General features: G+C 46.1%; 1 protein-coding gene across 8 annotated transcripts in view; it reads left to right on the top strand.

The window, feature by feature from the left end:
- The first annotated feature begins 856 nt into the window (after window positions 1–856).
- Epb41l2 (erythrocyte membrane protein band 4.1 like 2) overlaps window positions 857–5,692 on the top strand; it is a 154,731-nt gene continuing 149,895 nt past the window's right edge. For 4 of the 8 annotated variants that reach the window (XM_029482274.1, XM_021174888.2, XM_029482275.1 and 1 more), the window contains exon 1: window positions 857–1,040. The gene's annotated coding sequence lies outside the window, so the exon portion shown is untranslated. The remainder of the gene's footprint in view (window positions 1,041–5,692) is intronic. The other 4 variants (XM_029482279.1, XM_029482272.1, XM_029482276.1 and 1 more) reach the window with 1 other exon arrangement.

Genomic DNA, 5,692 nt, shown 5'->3' on the forward strand with positions numbered 1-5,692 from the left:
TTTAGGAAGGAAATTGGCAGAGGTGAATCATTAAAGATTTTATTAGAGGTGGGAGGAAGCAAATGACTAGAAGAACACAGGGTGGGGTTGCAGATGCTGGAGGCAGTGGGCTGCCACTCTGACAGCTTGACATGCAATGCTCAGAAAGGATGAAATAAGTAGAAGAGATTGAGGTCAATTGTACTAATCTGTAAAATTTACCACGATCTATCTATCTATCTATCTATCTATATCATTCATATATATAATATATATATCACGTGTGTATTTTTTTATTTTAATTTTTTTTGTCACTGCCTTATTCCCATTATACTTTGCAAGCTAGGTTCTCAATTCTCTGCCTGGAGAAATCCTGACTAGTAAGGCTGAGCATCAAAGCGCCTCTCCTCCACGGGGTTTACCCAATCTCTCCTGCCTCTCCCACAGGAAGAATAAATGGATTCTTTTCAAGCCTTTCCTGTGAAAGCACTTCTTTCACTGCAGACTGAGGGGGGACCCGGCTTTCCTTATTCGGTTTCCTGGACCTGCTCTACCGTCTACCACGAAATAGGCATCCAGTGAAGGTTTGGTTAGTGAAAGCACTCCGAAGAAAGAACTTTTCGAAGTTGAGAGGGCATTTAAGGCCAAGATGCTCAGAAAGAACGCCTCGCACACGTGCACTGGCTGTCATTATCTCCAGGGTCGCTCCGAAGGCGAAACGCACCCCTGCGACGGGGCACTGGGCCCGAGAGACGCGCGAACCCCTCGGGAAGGCCCCCCTCCCACGCCAGCCGGCGCCGGGGGCGTGGCTTTGGCCGTGGGGGCGTGGCCTGCCCGCGGGGGTTTCCGCGCCCGGGGCGTGCCGGGCGGGGGACGAGGGCGGGGCTTCCGCCAGGAGGGGGCGGGGCTTGCGCGGAGAGTTCTCTGACGGCCCCAGTCAGGGAATTTCAATTTGAAACCCAGAGGAGGGTGGAGGCGGCAGGCGCGGAGGGCCGGCGGCGTCCGAGGCTGGAACGGGACGCGTTCCCGGGGCGAGCAAGCTCGAGAGGGGCGGTGTCCGGGTAAGGAGGCGAGCGGGCTGCGGAGTGGCGGGCCGGGTCCTGACACGCTGCAGGCGGGAAGCGGACCCCGGCAGGAAGCCCGGACGGCCATCCCGGGCGGGGGAGGGGGCGGCCGCGGGCCCTTCTCTCTCCTTCCCGGGCGGGGACCGCCGCGGCGTCCCCCGGCTCTCGCGCCCCGGCCCTGCCGAGGCGTGCGGCTCCATCCTGGGTGCCGGGGGCTCGCCGCGCCCTCTCTCCCGAGGGTCGCCAGATGCGGGCCCGCGGCGCGCGTGGGCTCTGCGGGAGTCGGGGAGGGAGCGCGCCCCGCCAGCCACCCAGCCCCACGCGCGCCGCAGGTCTGGCTAACGCGGGCGATCCTCTGTCCCCGCCGCCCACTGTGCGGTCTGGAGCCGAGGACACCCTCGCACGTTTTCTGCGGCGAGCCTTCCAGCTCGGACACCAGGCCATCCGCCCCCGATGGCTTCTTTTTCTCGGCGCTGGCAGCTGAGGGGTGGGAGCAGTTTAGGTGAGCTGCAGGTCAGGGCTACGAGGAGGAAATAACCGAGTCGATGGCGTTGAGGTTGGCATCTCGGGATCCCCCATCCTCAACCCCAGACGTCTGCGGTGGACGTTAGTCATTAAATGTCCCCAGACGCCAGCCTCAGGCGGGGCCAAGTTTTATTTATTTATTTGGAGTGAAGTTAGAAGAGCGCCCCCTTCCCCCGGTGTCTTATTTTGGGGAGTGGTCTCCGTGGAGCCTTCCTTACAAAATGAGGAAACCCTTCAGTAAATCTGTCACCTGAACAGCTGTCCCTGATTTTTAAGGTTCCTGGGAGAGTGGTAGGCACGGTGGCATTTAGGGGAGTTGTACTTATATTTCCTCCTTTGGGAATCAAGATTCTCTCTGTTTCTTGAACTTTGTTGCATGTAAAATGTGGGGTGTGCAGGGCAGTATGTTCTTGTTTCTGTGATTAGCTACAAAACAAAACAAAAATGGTCTCAGTTTTCTCCACTCATTTTTTTCTTCAGTCCTTCCTGTCTCCTCTCCTCTCCTCTTCTCTTCTCTTCTCTTCTCTTCTCTTCTCTTCTCTTCTCTTCTCTTCTCTTCTCTTCTCTTCTCTTCTCTTCTTTCTTTCTTTCTTTCTTTCTTTCTTTGTGGGAGTTCATTATGTCTGTATTCTTCATTGCCTTATAACGCTGCATTAATAACATTTTAGTCTAGTCTGTCAGACATTCCCGTGGATTTGAGGAAAACTCAATCCGTTTCTTGGCTGTGGGAGATGGAGTTTAGAAGTCGCAGTGCTTGTACAGGTTTTCCTGTGCTATTCAGTTTGTTTGCAGGCTCCTGCTGTGAGAAATCTCTGGTTTGCCTTGCAGCCACTGGTAGGCTGCCTTGCAATGTTATCCTGGATCTTGGTAGGCACCAGCAACCCCCTTAGGTTGCTAGTTTGACATAACTTTGAGAGAGAGAGAGAAAGGCTATGTCACCTGTTGGGGCTAGGGCGGTCATTTCAATAATTTGGTTTGAGAGCCGCCATCAAACCTCAGAGGTCTTTGTACCCTTTGGAGAACTGGAGGAGTTGCAGCAGTGGTGTGAAGTTTGCCCAGTTTAATCCTATTCTGTCTTCTCCACTTCTGGGGCAGAATTCCCATTGAAGACAGCAGTGGTCTTGCTTGCAAACTGCCTATTGAGAACAAGAGGCTGCTCATTAACAGGAGAGGACGGTCCCTCTCCTTTAAAACGATCCCCTTTAAGAAGGATCTAGTCCTAACAGTTCTTCAGTCATTTACCTCTAGTAGAAGTAGGACACTGTGTGCAAGAAAAAAAAATGTGGCTGCATTGAGCCATTAGCTCTCTTGAAGTCTAATGAGAGGGGGACTGTTAAAAGGAATCCAAAGTACTGCTGTGCAATAGATTTTCAGTGACACGTTTCTGTGTAAGAAATGTAAGCTGCTGTGGGATGTCTTATGATAACTGATTATGGATCTTTAAAATCCGAATTCTTAGGTCCAATTAGAAAGAAACCCATTTGGAGCTTTCCAGGAACGGATACCCACCCCCCACCCCAAAATAACTGCAGACAGAAAAATAAGGGACCTTGGAAGTTTGCTATACCTGGAGACACGGCTTTAGGACATTTTGTTTGTGTACATTTCATGTTACGTGCGAGTCTGGGCGAGAGGGACCGTCTTTAGATTTGTGAGGACTCAGCTGACCTGAGTTGGTGAGCCTGGCGTCTTCTGCTTTTTAATGTAATGTTCTTGTGGTTTACTTCTTTCAAATTACCAGTTCTAAAGAATCGAAAACCTAACCAGTGACCAGAATGTAAAAAATAGACATTAAAAAAAATCAGAACCATATCCACATGGGCTTACCCAACCACACACTTTCAACTAAAAATAGTCACGACGAGAAGGCAGCCCTCAACTAAAATAGTTATTGGTAAATTTTCTCCATAACTAGCAGTTCTGTGTAGTTACGCTTAGCATTTAGTTCTGCTCTGAATCGGCACTCTGTAATGCTGTGGCTGGTGACCTGCAGAGGCTGTATCTTTGCCATATTATTTAGGAATGCAGGGCTCATATTTTACATAGTGGGAGGTTTGATTTTTGTTTCCTTTCCACAGTAAAGCAAGGGCTTTTTCTTTACTTGGACTGAGATAGCTGTGGGTAAACATTCTTGAAAAATATGAATTGCTAGTTGATTTTTTTTCTTTTTTCAATAAGGCAGCAGAAGTTTGTGGAGCTCATTCTCATCGGGCCACATGTTGCTTCTCTGGAGTGTTTATTGGAGGAGACAGAGGAAATGTGCCTCTTCCCTCCGCCCCACCTTTATTTAGAAACATTTGCTTTTGCTTGTTTGTTTTTTGTTTTGTTTTGTTTTCTCTCCAGATTAGAGTTGCTGTATCTAACCACTGGGTACTCTCACAGATTTAAAAGCCGCAAGTCAATGTTTATTCTGGCTTCCATAGTCAGCAAAAACTAGCCAAACCCTAATTCACTGCTCTTTTATAGAATCTTGGAATCTCAGGGCTGAACTTTTAAGAGTCAGCAAATCTACTCTTAGCTCTGTTCCTTTCCCCTTCCCACACAAACATTTCTAGCTTCTTTGGAAGACCTGAATAAATAGGGGTTTGTATGATTCCTTCACAGATTGTAGACAGAGCATCCTTGGGGAGTACTATGTTTTAGCAGTAACTTAATATTCATAAGATTTCTATCATTTGTCTCTCTGGGCAGTGTCCCAAACTAAAATCTAAGCTTGAATGACTGCTGTGTGTCATTAACTAAAGGACATGGCCACTATAGCACCTATTAGTAGGTAGTTACTGAGAGGCCACAAGTAAGCTAGAAATGAAATAGGAGAACTATCTCTAATAAATCTTGAAAAAATTGACAGTTATAACTTTTTGAGGGTAGTTTTTCTATAAACTACATGTATTTTGTATGAGATAGAAGGGAATACACATACACACCACATATTTACATTATATCTGATAGATGGTGAATCAGTAGTAGAAAATTAATTCACAGAACCTTTTTTTGTATATTTTTAAAGGTTGACTTTTTATGTGTGTGATTATGTTGCCTGCACGTATGTATGTGTACCATGTGGGTGCCTGATGTCCACACAGACCAAAAGAGGGTGCTGCTTCTGTTGGAACTGGAGTTATGGGCAGTTGTAAGCTCTGTAGGTAATGGAAAGCAAATCTGGATTCTCTGCAAGATCAGCAAGTGCTCTTTAACTGCCGAACAGTCTTTCCAACCTTCTTGAGTATATTTTTAATTACTTTAATTCCAGCACTTGGGAAGCAGAGGCCAGCAGATTTCTGTGAGTTCAAGGTCAGCTTGGTCTGTGTTGTGAATTTCGGGACAATCAGGGCTATGTAGAAAGGTCTTGTCTCAAAACAAAACAAAGCAAACAATAAACAACAACAACAACAACAACAACAAAACAAAACAAAAATAAAAACCCCAACCAGCTAACCAAATAAAATTCCAAAAAAGCAAAACAACAACAAAGCCCAGGGTTTCATACAGTTTAGAATGGTGCTGATCCTTCTGTGTAGCTAAGGTTGGCTTTGAACTTCTGGTCCTCTAGTTTCTAGTTGCTAGGATTCCAGTTGTGTGCTTTGAAAACTTGAGCCAACTTTATAGAGGTTGGTTGTAGCTCATGTAGAAACATCATGTAAATAATAAAGAGGACTGACTTTTGAAACAGCGCTGGACGCAGTTCCCCCTTGTTCTTATCATTGGGTGTAGGGGCTTAGATGGGCGGTTTTCATGTTTACGATCGTAAATCATCTGTACATGGTTTTCCTGGTTTGAATAGCATTTATTATAACTAGAATTTTTGTAAAAAATGAGAGGTTTTCTGAGTTTTCTTTTTTTAACAAAAAAGAAAACTTTTTATTTGAGTTTTCATTTCAAATCCCAAGTCAGATCTTTATAGACTCTCAGTGCCTTCATACTTCTTCTGGGTTTCCCTCTCAAATGGGCCTTGAGTTAATTTTATACGCTTAGTGACGTTAAGTATGCTTCGCTCAGATAACTGATTTTTTTTTTTTTTTTTTTTTTCATTTTAACTTTTTTTTTTTTTTTTCATTTAGCACCCTCAAAGGTGAACTAAAAAATGGCATGTAGGTTCATCTACCATCCAGGCATGTTTTTTC

Source organism: Mus caroli, chromosome 10 (assembly GCF_900094665.2).
Source record: "Mus caroli chromosome 10, CAROLI_EIJ_v1.1, whole genome shotgun sequence".
In the NCBI taxonomy this organism is placed as follows: domain Eukaryota; kingdom Metazoa; phylum Chordata; class Mammalia; order Rodentia; family Muridae; genus Mus; species Mus caroli.